The sequence below is a fragment of the Alexandromys fortis genome, unplaced genomic scaffold (genome assembly GCF_014885135.2).
Source record: "Alexandromys fortis isolate MF-2015 unplaced genomic scaffold, M_Fortis_MF-2015_v1.1 scaffold_0, whole genome shotgun sequence".
NCBI lineage: Eukaryota > Metazoa > Chordata > Mammalia > Rodentia > Cricetidae > Alexandromys > Alexandromys fortis.
In genome coordinates this window covers 42,217,994-42,234,889 of record NW_026067949.1, presented here as the reverse complement: position 1 = coordinate 42,234,889, position 16,896 = coordinate 42,217,994, and the positions used below count along the sequence as shown (strand labels likewise).

The 16,896-nt window shown below is 40.0% G+C and overlaps 1 long non-coding RNA gene across 2 annotated transcripts in view; it reads left to right on the top strand.

The window, feature by feature from the left end:
- The window catches only part of LOC126506578 (uncharacterized), a 20,615-nt gene extending 5,022 nt beyond the window's left edge, over window positions 1–15,593 (top strand). The window contains exons 2-3 of one of the 2 annotated variants that reach the window (XR_007593259.1): window positions 8,456–8,613; window positions 15,074–15,593. This is a non-coding gene — a long non-coding RNA (uncharacterized lncRNA). Of the gene's footprint in view, window positions 1–8,455; window positions 8,614–14,812; window positions 14,872–15,073 lie in introns of those variants that run through there. The other variant, XR_007593260.1, reaches the window with a different exon arrangement.
- Window positions 15,594–16,896: the final 1,303 nt, after the last annotated feature.

Below are 16,896 nucleotides of genomic sequence, written 5' to 3'. Positions count from 1 at the left end.
TGACTGTTTTCTTCATCAAAATAGAAGCCAATCGTCTGTCACACTACACATTTAACACTGCCCCTGGATGCCCACGATGAGTTTATAATGCAATTGATCTGTGGCCCTCTCCCCAAATAAGGCATGGTTAAACTTTTAAAAAGTTTGTGCTAGGTAAAGCTACCAATCACGAAGACCACGTGCATGATTCCACTTGTAATGTTTAGGAATGGGAGCATGGGGACCTTGGGGGAGGGTTGAAGGGGGGGGAGGGGAGAGGCAGGGAGGGGAGCAGAGATAAATGTAGAGCTCCATAGAAATCAATAAAAAAAATGACAAAAAAAGAATGGTAACAAGAGAGAAAATAATTTTACTTAGGGCATGATGGCTAAGGGATGGACATGAGGTTTCTTCATGGATAATAAAATGTTCTGAAATTATAGTGACGAAAGCATATGAATATATCAAAAGCTCTTGAGTTGGATGTTTAAATGGTGACTTATGCGTGAACTCTATCTCTATTGGACTATTTAAAATCTTAGTTATATATAACAAGCACTCGGGAATATTTTGCTTTTTACAGAGCAGCCAACAGTCAGAAGGTGATACGGTGCAGGATATTTGGTCACACCGTGAACCCCGAGATGGCATTATTTACTGGAAACCCTATTTCTAGTCGTGGTGTGGCTCAGCACACATCTTCAGTTCAACAGCTTTCTGCTTGAATATTACAAACAGGATTAAAGAAAGAGCCCCTTGAGATCAGAAATCACTTTCATTCTGTAGAAATCCTATTTTTGAAGTAATCATTGTAAATCAGAATTGATGAGAAGCTCCTGGGCGATGGTAGCACATGCCTTTAATCCCAGCACTTGGGAGGCAGAGGCAGGTGAATCTCTGTGAGTTCGAGGCCAGCCTGGTCTAAATAGTGAGTTACAGAACAGGCTCCAAAGCTACACACACACACACACACACACACACACACACACACACACACATACACACACACACACCAAAAAAAAATACCTGTCTTAAAAAACAAAAGAGAGAGGGAGGGGGGGAAGAAAAGAAAAGAAAAACTGGTGAGAAATGTTGTCACTTAGGATTCACCTGTGGTTTTTTAACAATGAAAACTTGGGATGCTCCCAGGTAAGATGGCAGACTAGAGCCTATGTGATGGTTGACCAAGAGTCAGGATAGGAAAAAAATAGACTATCGCCAAGAAAGAAACAGCGAAAGAGCTTCAGAACGAGCTTCAGAACCCTGATAATGAAGTGAACAGAGAGAGAGAGAGAGAGAGAGAGAGAGAGAGAGAGAGAGAGAGAGAGAGAGAGAGATAGCAGAAGAGGGCCATCCAGAGATGCAAACCTAAAGCAGGCCTCAGCTGTGCAGCTAGCTCCCTGACTGAGGAAGGAGAGAAAAACTGCTTCCAGAAGGAAAAACAACCACAGGCAGTCCTACCCTTGGGAGAAGCCTCCACCCTCACAGTCTCAAATTCAGCTGCTGATCTTGGTGAGTCTGTGAATCTTGCAGGAGGAGGGAAACCCCATTTTGGCAGACTGTGTGATATGGTTAGAGAGTAATGCCTTAACGCCACCTTGAAGGAGAATTCATTGTTAAAAATTCCGGAGGTCTGAACTAGAAGACACACAGGTTGGGGGCCACAAATTTGCTTTTAGTGTTACAGCTGAGGGAAGGCCCGGAGCTGCAGCTGTGGAGAGGAGTGCTGGACTTTAGCTGAAGCCGCCTATCTGTCATTACTGCCCTTGAGGGCATGAACGTACGTGTTCCAAGAGCATCCCTAACCGAGTGATTAGGATTTGGGGGGCTGCGATAGGATGAAGGCAGGTTCTCTACCTGTATTGGTCTCAGCACTGTGGTTGCTTCTCACATACCCAACAGACTGGGAGACAGGCCAGTTAAAAACATTAGTCACCCCAGAGGGTATGATCTAGAGCAACATGACCCCCTTCACAGGGTTTACCTAAGACTCCTGGAAAACACAATATTTACATTACAATTCATAACGGTTGCAAACTAGCAGTTACAAAGTAGCAATGAAAATGATTTTATGGCTAGTGGGGGGTGAGGGAGTCAGTACATGAGGGACTGTATTAAAGGGTTGCGGCATTTCGAAGGTTGCGAACCACTGATCTAGAGAGTATTGGGACGGTAAAGAGAGGCTGCCCAGTCCAAAGGTAAGCGCATCCACCAGAGGCCCCCTGCTATACAAAGAAAGGAAACTGCTGCTAATGTTTCAGACCTTCCTGGCAAACTCCCATGGATCTCCTAGCAACAGCAAAGACAGACAAGAGTGCACCAGTCCAGCGGACACCTATCCCAAGCACGTAACCGAAGGTTTTCAGGTTTTGCCGACCCCAAAAGAAACTGTTAGAGCGTTTATGTGTCCCGGCGATTCCTTTTTCTTTCCTGCACATTGGCAGCACGTTTACTTCACTGTAATGTATTTATTCTTTTGTTATTTCTTCCTCTCCTTCACAGCCTCCTGATTTTTTTCTATGCATTCTTTTCCCATATGGGGACAATATTTTTTCTTTCTTTTTTAACAGCTGTGTACCCCCCCTCATATTTAGTGACTGTCACTTTGCCTTGTTGGTTCTTTTTCTTTAATGTTGCTACTTGTTAAATTATTATTATCCTTCTTACATTCTGAATTTCTGTACTTTGTATTAGCTTTTTCTAATTTTTATTTTTTCTAATCTTTTGTTTCTTTCTCTTCCCCTCCATAACCATAGTTCTTTATTCTCCTTCTTTCCTTTGTTTAACCCTGTTGCTCCTGTTCCCCTGTACCCCCCGTCTCACTCATTTCATCTTCCTATGCTCACCTTAAATAATTTCTAGCTCCACAGTACATTCCGCAGTAGCTTTGCCCCTTTCCACATTACCGGCACTAGCAATGTACTAATAGACTGTAATTCAAATGCAGTTCTGTATCTTGGATGATGTGTTTATTACTGATACAGCAGCCTTTCTTCTTATGGAGCGGTAGTGTGTATTGAGGCTTCAAGAGTAAGCTGCCTGAAGCTGGGCAGTGGCGGAGCACGCCCTCAATCCCAGCACTTAGGAAGCAGAGACAAGCAGATCTCCGAGTTTGAGGTCACCCTGTTCTACAGAATGAATTCCAGGACAGCCAGGTGGTGCAGGAGAATTGTCTGTATTCTGTCAATCATGTTATAAATAAATGCTGATTGGCCAGGCAGGAAATATAGGTGGGAAAACCAGACAGGAAGTAAAAATGATGTAATGAGAACAGGAGAATCCTGGGAAGGAGGAAGTTGATTCCTCCCATTCCTGCCCAGACCACCAAAGCAGCAGGATGTGATCTGCCCCACTGGAAAAAAAAATAGATCAGAAAAATGGGTTAATCAAGATGTGAGAGTTAGCCAGTGAGAGGCTAGAGCTAATGGGCCAATCAGCTTATAATTTATGGAGACCAATGTGTGATTTTCTTTGGGGCTAAACAGTTGCAGGGGACCTGGTGGGAGGACAGAAAACCCCAACAACAAGCAGGCCTAGCCCCCTCCATGTTACAGCCAGGGGCTACACAGAGAAACCTTATCTTGAAAAATAAAAAAAGGAAGGAAGGAAGGAGGGGGAGTGTGTTGTTGTTGCTTTTGTTGCTATTGTTATTTTTAATCAAAATGTTATAAGAAAAAACCTCAAGCAACAACAACAAAAACACCACACATTACACTGAAAAACATCACCAATACTTAACCAAGCAGAAGAAATAGCAGTTAAGATTCCACCAGAAAACTCTTAGGCCCAATAAATATTTTCATAAAAGTAAAATGAATTAATGAAATGGAGACTGAAAAGAAATACATATAATCAATTAGAGGTAGTGTCTTGAAAAAAAAAAAATAACCAAAATTGAAAAACCCTGAGTCAGCACAACCAAAAGAGAGAAGACCTAATGAAATAAAACTAAACATGAAGAAAGAATGGTGTTTGTGTGTATATGTATTCATAGGTCACAAAACTAGAAAGAGAATTGCAATATGGACAGAGAAGCTCTTCTGTGCGATGGAAAGTAGAATAATGAGATACACACAGTGGGAAGGTGGCAGAAAAGACAGAGGGCACAGAGGAGAGTCAGCTGAGGGGAAGGACAAGGAAGAGGTAGAACAAATGGAAAATAGGTAGGGTGACATTCATCTGGAGAGACCATGCTGAGATCCACTGCTCTGCACTGTAGCCTAAAAATGTAATGAGGTCTAAAAGGATGAAAATATTTTCAAAAGATATTTATCTTTACTTAAAGATAGAAATTGCCAAGTCATACTTAAATGTAAATTCCATACCTATATTTTATTCCTAAGGTTGCTTAAGTCAAATAAACCCTTTATTCTCCAACTTGCTTTCTGATCATGGTGTTTCATCATGGCAAGAGAAACTAAGATACTGTGTAACATGTAGAAATAAGTAATAAAGCAACTGTAAGGAGGAAGTCAGGACAGGAACTCAAAATAGGCCAAGTGGAGAGAAGAGCTGATGCAGAGACCGTAGAGGATTGCTGCTACCGGCTTGCTCAGCCTGCCTGTGGAGCCCAGGACCACCAGCTCAGGAATGACGCCACACGCAATAACCTCTCCCCCATCAATCACTAATTAAGAAAATGTCCGACATCTGGATCTTATGGAGGTATTTTCTCAATTAAGAAGGCCTTGCAGACACACTTTGTGTGTCAAGTTAACATAAGACTAGCCAAAACATGGGGAAAATAGTTAAGCAGTTAAAAGCAGTGGCTGTTCTTTCAGATGGACCCAGGTTCAATTCCTAGCACCAACATGGCAGTTCACAAATGCCTGTAATTCCAGTCCCAGAGGATCCAACACCCACACACAGATATACATGCAAGCAAAATAAATTACACATTAAATGCACATTAAATAAATACAATTTAAAAAGACACTAAATATGTTTTCTTAAAAAGGCTAGATAAAACATATGGGTTATTCATACTTATATTTTATACCAAAAGAGGTCTATTTTTCCCTTTGAGACACAGTCTCTACGTAGTAGGCTAGCTTCAAATTCATCACTCTCCTACACCAAGTTTATGCTGTTTGAATTGTAAGTTGTTGCTTTAAATTTGAAATATAAATTGATATTCAAGTGTTGATTATATATAATATTTCTGATAGCTTATGATACTGTAACAAAAGCCTTTTCTCTCAGGGAATGGTAACAACAAGCATGTTAGTTTTTTGGGGGGCTTATCTGTGCCCCACTTTCTCTTTCCTTTATGGTGCAGAAAGTGGTGTCTTTGGGGAATTCTGCCACTGCTGCAGCATGGTAAAGACACAGGTTTTAGTGCTCCCAACAGCAATCACACACTTCACTTCTGCTGCTTTGGGCCTATGGCAGCACAGAATAAAGCAAGGCGGGAACTCCAAGCAGAGACAGAGGAGAAAGAAGGTGAAGTCAGGGAGATGCCATGTAGCTACCAAAGGAGTAACACTCAGGCACCGGTAAGCCACAGCCCAGTGGTGATACATAGATTAAGAGAAATGGGTTAATTCAAGATATAAGAGCTAGCTTATATCTAGAGTTATTAGCCAAACGGTATTGTAATGAATATAGTTTCTGTGTGATTATTTTGGGTCTGGGCAGCCAGGAAGCGAACAAGCAGCCTCCACCTACAAAACAGGGTAAGCCAAATTTTTTATGCATCTGCACAAAATCAAACATGAACCAAGAGTCATCATTTCCAGTCAGCAAATTCAATTTCATGCTACTAATGGACGAACATGTATATCTGACAAAGGGCTTAAATGGAAAAAAGAAGGAAACTGGCTTATATTTATTTAGAGAAACCCTGAAAATCAGTATTTGACTTCTTTTAGTGATTGGGTTGGGAGAATTGTGGATGAAATGTCAGTAACTTCAGATCCATCTTAAAAGTGTCCTGTGTAGTGCCATGTCACATCACAGGCAGGACAACAAACACAGAAATGTTCTTCTAGATTCTGAAAATTATTGTGTGGTTGAGAAGTCAAACACATGGTTGCAAATAAGTGATGTTCCGATGTTAATCTTTGTATTTGCACTTTCATCTCAGTTGCTAATGTCAAGGAATGTGTCAACTAGAATGAACAGACTCCTGTCCTTCTGTTGCAATCACAGGGAATCTACATTTTAAAGAATGAGAAAGAGAGAGAAGAAAGAGAGAAAGAGAATTCTTTTTTTTTTGTTTTTTTTTTTTTGTTGTTGTTGTTGTTTTTGTTTTTCGAGACAGGGTTTCTCTGTGGCTTTGGAGCCTGCCCTGGAACTAGCTCTTATGGACCAGGCTGGCCTCGAACTCACCGAGATCCGCCTGCCTCTGCCTCCCAAGTGCTGGGATTAAAGGCGTGCGCCACTGTCGCCCGGCAAGAGAATTCTTTAACAAGCAATTGACTATATGGAATTCACAAAAGTTCTGTACTGTTTGTTATTTTAAGTTATTCAGTATGCATCCTTTATTGTATGAGCATTATAATGAACTTCTCTCTATATAAGTCCATGATTTGGGGAAGAGCTAGTTGTTAAGCATTTACTAGCAAGTACTAAGACTAGCCAAAGCATCTGATTTGATGAATATCAAATACTATATTATGTGTATACAGTTAAATGACTGGAAAGTGTACTGATCCGTTTCCAGTTATGCTAAACACAAAGATGAAGACTTCTTGAGAATTTCAAGATACAACACAGGAAATAACCGGCAAATCAGTATGAGCTGCCAAAAAGAAGAATTCAGGAAATGTAGTAATGAAGCAACATTTGGGTCAGAAGAGTGAAGTCTACAATTCGAATGTTTACGTATATCCCTATACATCAGAAAGATTCCACTACAAACTGAGGATTAGAGTGTTTGTCACAGTGCTTTGTGTATGGTAAATGTTCAATATGTATCTCTTGAATTGTATACTGTCTGTTGCTGTGAAGAGACACCATGACCATGGAGACTCTTATAAAGGGAAACATTTAATCGGGGCTGGCTTCCAGTTCAGAAGTTTAGTCTATTATCATCATGGCAGGAAACATGGCAACATTTAGACAGACATGGTGCTGAAGAAGGAGCAGAGCTTTCTGCTTCTGAATTGGCAAGCAGCAGGAAGAGAGAGTGCCACTGGGCCTGACTTGGGCTTCTGAAATCCTAAAGCCCACCCCTAGTGGCATATTTCCTCCAACAATGCCACCCCTACTCCAACATGGCCACATCTCCAAATAGTGCCTCTCCCTATGAGCCTATGGGTATTATCTTTCAAACCACCATATATACTAAAGGGAAATCTGCCAAAAAAAAAAAAAAAAAAAAAGATAAGTAGTCATATGGGCAGAAAGTATCAGGACTGGATAGTGAAATGATATACTCATAATTTGGCAGAAAAGTACCAATAAGTGTGTAGTGATTATTCTAATAGTACATTTGGTATAACATTCTCATAATATACCAGAGTAAGGACAGGGAAGGGTCCCCAGTCATACGCAGCATCCTCAGAAGTACTGGGAACTAGGCTGTAACTTGAATAGTATCTTAAAGAAAAAAAAATCAATTTATCACAGTCTCCTACTTTGAGTTACCATGAAAGTCAAGCCTTGGGCTCTTTCCCAGGGCTACCATGATTACATACTTCGGGAGAGTCCACAGGTTTCACCAACTACCCTGTTTCTGTAATTTTATTTCTTGTATGAGCTTAAATATGAATGAGTGGTTGAAATTAAAATTAGCAATATGTTAATCCAGATACTCTCCAGCAGGTGCTCATCAACAAAGGGGGGGAGGAGAAAATGAGACATATATTTCACACTTTATTTATGTATATTATTCAGCCATAAAAATGAATGAAGTCCCATCAGTCATAACTTATATAAAATATAATAGTAGATCATCATGTTAAACACAGAAAGACAGGCAGCATATACATTTATTCACTTGCTGAAACTAATAAGATAATCTCATAGAAGCATAGAATGAGATAGTGGTCACTACAGGCTAGGGAGGAAAGCACAAAGATAAGGTCAACGGGGCAACCAAAACACAGAGATGGCAAAATAACATGGAGTAAATTTCAAAATAACTTCAACGGCTATGGATACAAGTCATTGTGACGATGCTTGCCACTAAGCCTGAGAACCCGAGTTCAATCTCTAAGACCTTTATGGTAGAAGGAGAAATCTATCTCCCACAGTTGTTTTCTGACTTCCACACATGTGCATGCACGCTCACACACACACACACACACACACACTAATAAACAATTTTTATTTTTCCAATACATAATAATCATCAGTGGTCACAGCTGGATCCACTGAGTGCCCTGATTTGGTTATCCATAGTGTATATGGGTTGAATTGCTATAATGTATTCATAATGATGTGCAGATACTGCTGCAATTTACAAATTAAATTCAAACTGGCTTTGTGTTAAATTTAATTAAATAGCAACTAATTAGAAATGGATTTTCAGATTTTTCAAGGCTGTCTGAATAAAGAGAAGAAAGCAAGAAGAAACGGAAGGGATGGGCCAGAGAAAGGGATCTTGGGAGAAGACAAATCCCATAGCCTTGGCATCTCTGACCTAGAGGCCAAGGGGAACTCTGTGACGTAACTGCAGTGATCAGTCAGGTTTGTAAAGTCTCTGCTGTAATCGCTGCTTTGCCTCTTTTTCTAAAGCTGCAGATGTTTTCTGGAAATTTCATCATGATGCCAAAGTGACTACATAGATTTTTAACTTTCAATTTCCAAATGAGAATAAGGTGCCTACAACTTTATTTCATAGTGTGGTACACAGAAATAAGATACCACAATATCTAGAGTTTGTTATCTTAAAAAATAACTTACATAATTATAGAAATTTTAACTATAAAAATAAAAGCAATTAAAGTGATCCTGCTTGTTGCAACTATAAGAAAAAGTAAAGCATTATATGCAAAAAAAAACATATTGGGAACTCAGAAGCAATCAGTAGGGAAATTAAAAGCTATCACTGTGTTTAAGGGGCATTTGAGGAGCAAAGAAAAAATAAAATCTGTCAAGTCTACAAATTAAAAAAGGGGATCGAAATCCCAGCAAAGGTACCAGGAAGCTTCATCCAGAAAAAGAAGAGATAGCAAGACAATTACAGCAAATCTGAAAACTGATTACTAGAAAGGGTTCATAAATTAATCAAGAAGAGCCGGGCAGTGGTGGTGCACACCTTTAATCCCAGCATTCAGGAGGCAGAGGCAGGAAGATCTGTTGACAGAGGTTTCTGTCCCACCCAGTCCTGCAGCCATTCAATCCCAAAGAAACACACAGAGGTCTATATTAATTATAAACTGGTTGGCCTAGTAGCTCAGGCTTTCTTATTAGCTACCTCTTACATCTGACATTAACCCATAATTTGTGTCTGTGTTAGCCATGTGGCTTGGTACCTTTTATCAGCGAGGCATTCTCATCTTGCTTCCTCTGTGTTTGGGTGATGACTGCAGACTAAGCCTTTCCTCTTCCCAGAAATCTCCTGTTCTGGTTGCACAACCTATACTTCCTGCCTGGCTATCCACCAATCAGCATTTTATTAAACCAGTACAAGTGACAAATCCTTACAGAGTACAAGACCATTATCCCACAGAACAAATCTCTATGAGTTCGCAGCCAGCCTGATCTACAGAAGCTAGTTTCCAGGACAGCTAGGGCTGTTACACAGAAAAAAACAGTTTCGAAAAACAAACAAACAAATAAAATAATCAAGAAGGAAAAAGAAAACAGTATGTCATAAAGATGAGAAATGTTGCTGTGAAATCCAGTTCTAAATGTGTGTGTACAGTGTAATGTGGTATGTGTGTGTGGTGTGTGTATAGTGTGGTGTGGTGTATGTGTATGTGTGTGGTGTTTAGTGTGTGTGTGTGTATGTGCGGTGTTTGTGGAGTGTATGTAGTGTGGTATGTTTGTGTATAAGTGTGTGAGTGTGTGTGGTGTTTAATGTGTATGGTATTTAGTGTGTGTGTGTATGTGTGTAGATGAATATGCACAGATATATGGATGACATGGACAGAGCAAGAATGTATGAGAGAAGGAAGTATTCTGACAGGAGTGGAGGAAGAAAAAGTGGGGTAGTAAAGGGTAGGTATCATGAAAGTAGGAGGTGGGGGGCGGTGACCAGAAGAGAACAAGAGAGGAATCAAGGGGATAGTGGGGGGGGTGAATAATATCAATTTTGAAAATAGCATAATAAAATCTATTTATTTGTATGCTAACTAAAAATTTATTTAAAGCTAGTAATAAAGGGGCACATGTTTAATCCCAGAACTAGGAAAGTAGATGCAGAAAAATTTCTGTGAGTTCAAGGTCAGTCAGGACTACATGGTGAGATTCTGTCTCAAAACAACAACAATAATAAATATGTATATTAAAAATATACTAGCAGTATTAAAACTGAAGAGTGGAGACTAAGTATGACTAAGAAGAAAATTATTTATTGTCATTGATGTGGTTTTTTGGGTTTTGTTTTGTTTTTTCAGAGAAGAGGTTTCCCTGTGTAGCTCTGGCTGTCCTGAAACTCTCTCTGTAGGCCAGGTTGGCCTCTAACTGAAGGATCTGCCTGCCTCTGCCTCCCAATTGCTTGGATTAAAGGGTGTATCATTACTTTTAGCAGAAACTCTTAAAATGATAAAATAATAGTTTAAGTTTTGACCATACTCATTTACCTATTACATTAAAAAAAATTTTAATACATAGCACATATTTGTGGTTCTAAGTTCAAAATCCTTCAAGTGTATACTGGAAAAAGTGTCTGTCCCACCAGGTCCCCCACTGCCCATCATCTCTCCAGCCTTGTCATTTACCTGTGATTATTTCCACAAACATATTTTCAGGCTAATACAAATATGACTTTTCTTATACTTTTTCTCACACATAAGAGAAAATTAACTGGTACATTTAAAGAACGTTCCTAGAAAATAATGGCAAGCATGCTTTGCAAATCCTTTAAGAAGCATAATCCTCTTTTACACATGCTTTGGATACTAGAAAATGAAGGATGATTATCCTAGCTACCAAAGAGGACTGGGCTGCATGGCATTCATCCCATTCTGTATAGTAGACAGTCATTTGCAGGCAGATCTCTGTGAGCTCGAGACCATCCTGGTCTACAGAGTGAGCTCCAGGACATAACAGTTCCAAAGCTACAGAGAAACCCTCTCTAAAAATAAAATAAAATAAAAAACCTTGAATCTCTTGGCCCAACACCAGATGTCACCTGGGCTCTGTTGTTCAACTTCACTCCTGAAACTTTAATTTGGAAATGAATCACAGGAAGGGCTGAGCCCCATTCTGCTGCAGTTAACTGTGAAAGACTCCTTAAGGTCGTGAGCCAGGAGCCCAGAACAGTGTCCTGACTGTGGCAAGCTTCCTGCTGAGCAGATTATAGGTTATAAATTCTGACCCTGCCTATCATTCAGGCTGCTAGGTTTGATTGGCAGGTAATGCGTCGCCTAGGTGGCTTCCTGGTTGTGGTAGAACCTCCAGTGCCATTATCTTCAGATGTTCTCCTGTAGCCCCCACTGTGTCATCTCTGATGGCCCTGTTTTGAAATAAGGATTTGATCAGAGTTCCTGGAACTCAAGTGGAAATGCTCTTTTTTCAGACCTTGAATTCTAAGGAAGCCATTCACCAACTGTCAAGAGGAGTTTAGAATGTAGCTTCTTGAGGGGCACATGGCAGTGGCTTACCAGAAGATATTTAGCATGTATGTCTCTGGCGGCTGATGGAGTTTCTCTCCTACTCCACCTTTCTTCCTCCCAGCATTGAGTTCTGTTTTTTCCACCTACCTAAGTTCTGCCCTATCAAGTATCTGCCCTAGGCCAAGGCAGTTTCTTTATTCATTAACCAATGAAAGCAACATGCAAAAAGAAGGAACTCCTACACCACACACACATACACATGGGGGCACATGCGTACATTGTATGTGTGTGTGTGTGTATACAATACTTGCTGTGGGACAATGGTCTTGAACTCTGTAAAGATTTGTCACTTGTACTGGTTTAATAAAATGCTGATTGGCCAGTGTTGAATAAATGTACGTAGGCTTGGGAGAGAGAAGAAAAAGAGTATAGAGAGTTGAAAAAGAAGTAAATGATTTAATATATATATATATTAAATCATTTACTTCTTTTTGATTTATAATGATTTAATATATATATTTATTTGATTTATTTGATTTGATATATATATATATATCAAAGTCTTTAAAGAGACAGAGTACAGACAGTCATAGCTTAAAGGAGGAAAGATAATAAAATAAATATTAAAACAAGTAAGCCACGTAAAGGTGGAGAATTTACAGAGTCTTGATTATGTATATTATTGTGTTTTATTTGAATTTTTTGACTGCAAAGCGACATTTGATTCTGGGGATTGCTAAGCTAAATAAACATATATATTTTAAAAGTATCTTGAATTCAAAAGATGGGTCTAAGGATATGTTGCTTTGGAAAAGAGCTCCTTCTTTTGTTTCCACAGAGGATGAGAACCTGTGGATTCATTCCAGGCTAATGTGGTTTGATGGACATGAAACAATGAAATGTTGCTGTGAACACCCCCCAAAACAAAATACTTTGACCAATCAACAGCAGGAAGCAGTTTGGAGAAGCTACACCCATATTCCCAAATATTGTTTATAAATGTTCTTTTATATTTAAAGGGGGATATGCTATAAAGATTTTCATTGGTATGGATCTTAGTTTTTTGATACAAAGCTAAGGTCAATTTTGTTTCATGTATATTTCTGCTCTTGATTAAGGTATTATGTTTGTGCAGCTCATTTAAAAATGTAATGTATAATTTAAAAATATAGGAAAAGAAAAACAGAGAAACTACAAAGTCAAACTGGTTGATGAGCATCCAGAATGAGTGGCAGTTGCCATCCATGTTTAAAATTCACAATTACTATCTTTAAAATCTCTAAAGAAATCATCACATAGGCATAAGACAGATACAAGGGCCTTTTAAAAGATTGAGTGATGGCAGATTCATGCAAAGAAGTCAAATACCTTTGGTAAAGGGTCAGATAAACAGGTAGATAACATAATTCTCCACCCGGGCATTTAGAAGTTGGTGTCAGACACAATGCTAAAAACTGTAGACTGTGACTAGAGAGGACTGAGGAGAAGGTTACATTTCAAAAGACTGTTTTGAAAAGCCACTGAAAGAGCAAACTTATATTAGATATGTATGTCACTAGGCGTGTGTAATACAGCAAAGGCTCAAAGGGACTGTGTATGTAGTGTTAAGATGGGGCGTTAAGATTTTCACTGCCTAGATTAGCAGAAGAGGTGCCAAAGAGAAAAAAAGATGTATATAGAACTTAGGGCTCTCAAGATGCACTGGAGATCACACTGGGATGAAGTGGTGAATTCCAGGCAGTATGAATTTTATTTGTAATTCCTAAAGCTTGTCATGATACAAATATTTCTGAAAAGAGCTGTTAAAGTGTTTGCCAAGCTGGATATTAAATAAACAATGAGCGCTTTGTAGCAGAACTTTGGCATGTGGGAAAATCTCCAGGAAGAAACTGCAGGTTTCATAGAAACTCGTCCTCAACCTCGACCGACAGAAGCAAATCGAAGCAGCACCAACCACACCAGGCTTGGTCCCACTTAAAAAATCTCAGCAGTGCTGAAAAAGTTACCTATAAATAAAGCAATGTTAATTTAGCCATTGAAAGATAAGTAAATCACTCTTGGAAAACCAATCAAGAGTAAATGTGTACCTTAATTTTTAAAATGTTGCCATCTAGTGGCTTCTCATTAAAAAAAAACTAATTAGTGACTCATTCAAAAATGCCTTGGGGGCTGGAGAGATGGCTCAGAGGTTAAGAGCATTGCCTGCTCTTCCAGAGGTCCAGAGTTCAATTCCCAGCAACCACATGGTGGCTCACAACCATCTGTACTGAGATCTGGCGCCCTCCTCTGGCGTGCAGGCATACATGGAGGCAGAATGTTGTATACATAATAAATAAATAAATCTTTAAAAAAAATGCCTTAGGAAAACGTTCCCTTGGCAGCTCTCAACTATTTAAATATTACATACACATCTGTTTTGAGAGACAGCATCTAGATTCGGACTACAGGGTGTTGAAGGTTTGCTTCATCCTGTATTGGCTGCTTGGCCAACAGAAAGGTGTTACTGTCTTTAATTCGCATGCTCACTTCTCAAAGTCGATAGGAAGTACTAAGAGCAACCATATGAGGTTGTTTAGAAAAGCCTGGAGCCGATAGTACATATGCAAAGATGACAAGCAGTATATTACTTAACAAGGAAAGCGTTGGAGAATAACTTGGGCTCTCAGTGGCATTCAAGTTTGAGTGAGGCGTCCTTTGACAGGATAGCAAGTTTCCTGACAGTTCCAGTTTGAATGCTGTGTTTTTAGGAATTTGTAGAAAGACTACAGAGGTACATGGGTGCTATTTAGATGATGGTCGGTAATGAATGGTATGTTCTATCTTTGAGAGATTCTTGTATCAAACTGACTGTGATTTACCATGATAATATTTATAAAGTCCAATTCAGACCTGGTTTGGTCTCTTCTTTATTTCCTGCAAGAACTTACCAATCATCCCATGAGAACTTAAATGCGGTGGGTGGGGGACTGCAATGCAATGCAGTCAGCCCTGAAACTGTCTGTCATGAAGATAGGGGCTCTCCCTCTCCATCTGGAGCATCATTGAAGATGTCATGTGGCCATGTCACATTTCACTCTTCAAGCCTGTCCTTGGGGCTTAGTTGAAATTTATTTCACCTACCTGATGAAACAAAGTGAGATGATCTTCAAAAAAATGTTTGACAGGTGTCTCCTACGATCTGTGAGAATACGATGGATAAAATGCTATCTGACGCTATGATGGGGGATTTACAGCGAGGCAAGTAGCTATGGTCACAGGGTTACTCAGTAGACTGGAGTCATTGGGGGGAGGGAGCATGCTACAAGATAGTCAGAAACACCTTTCTTCGTGAAATTTTGGGATGGAGCAATGTTGTAGGCATCATTTAAGACGGCTCCAGGCACTCCTGGAGTAGTGACTGACTCCTGCCATTCATATCTCTACAGCCTCCTCCCTTGTTTGTGACTTGGAACTGAGAACTCACTCTTAATCACTACAAGGCGGCAAAAGTGAAGGGTCACTTGTGAAACTGGGTTACAAAAAATAACCCGGTGGCTTCCAGTCTACACATTCCTGCTTGCTAAATTGCGACAAGAGAAGAATGCAATCACCAAGCTGTGAACTATCCTGTGGGACAAGGGACAGGAGGCTAGTCCAAATCACACAGCCGATGAAAACCTAATGCCCTCAGTGCAACAGCCCATAGAGAATCAAATGCCACCAAGTCCCGCCTGAGACACTCCGAAGCACATCCTCCGCCAAGCAGATCCTTGAAGGCTTCGATCTCAAGGAAGAGAAGCCAAGGAAAGCAAGCCCTGGATTTTTGACTCACAGTGATGCTGAGGTGGCCAGTTTCCTGTCGAAGTGACAGAGAAGAGGAATAGCATTGTGCAGCAGTAGCACAGTTGACGAGATGGTTAAGCTGCCAGCTGTGGGCCCTGTCTGTTGCAAGGAGTTAAGATTTGCTTCCACCATCACAAGAGTTTCTTTTTTAAATAAACCTTCATCATTCACTCTTTGAGACTTACAGATGCATATGTATATTTTAATCATCTTAACTCCTGCTCTCCCTCCAACTCCCCTTTCCTACCTCTCGACTTCATATGCAAGAGGGTTTTTTTTCTTAAGATTTACTTTATTTATGTATTTATGTATATGAGTGCTCTATGTGCATGTGTTCCTGCATGACAGAAGAGGGCATCAGACTCAGTTATAGACGGTTGTGAGCCAGCAAGTGGGTTCTGGAAACTGAACTCAGGACCTCTGGAAGGGCAGCCAGTGCTCTTAACTGCTGAGCCATCTCTCCAGCCCAGGAATTTCTTTTAATGAAAGAAACAACGAAAGTATTATTTTTATTCCTTTATATTGCAGCTTCTTTCATCTCCTGAAGGTAGGCTGATCTATCCGTGCATGTGATATTGTGCACATTTGTATATCTATGCTGTATATATAGGATATATGCCTACAAATGTGTTCCAGATCTTTGAGACAAAAATCATTGCAAAGTAAAAATTCAACTGAAAATAAACAAAAAGGACTGGGGAGATGGCTCTGTCAGTTAAGTGCTTGTCACACAAGCATGAAGCCCAGGACTCATGTGGTACATGCCAGTAGTCCCAGTGCTAAGAAGGCTGAGACAGCAGGTAATCTAGGGCTTGCTGCCAAGCTTGAATGGCCACACCATTGAACTCCAGGCTCATTTTGACCCTGTGTCAAAAAAGAAACGAGGGGTATGACTGAAGAATATATATCTGGCATTTACTTTTGGCTTCCATGTACATACACATACATAATCACCTATGCACACATACACCACCACACACACACATACATGCATACACATACATATACACACATGCATGCATACACACACATACACACAGAACAGATACTTATGACTACCTCTAACTTTGCATTTTCTCATGTATGAGGCTTGCAGAGACTACTCAAAGACATTACACTTCATTTGGATTTAATGTGTTTTGAGGCCTGACTTCACATGATCATGTACCTGCAAAAAGAAATGAACCCTGTTGAACCCTGTTCATTCCTTAATAATCCAAACCCCTCTCTCCTCATTTTCCCCAGAGATAAACTTGTTTGAATTTTATGACCATGATTCCATATTGTTGCTTCAGTCTCTGAGAAATTTTTTGTTGTTGTTGTTGTTGGTTTTTTTTTTTTTTTATTTTTTTCGAGACAGGGTTTCTCCGTGGCTTTTTGGTTCCTGTCCTGGAACTAGCTCTTGTAGACCAGGCTGGCCTCGAAC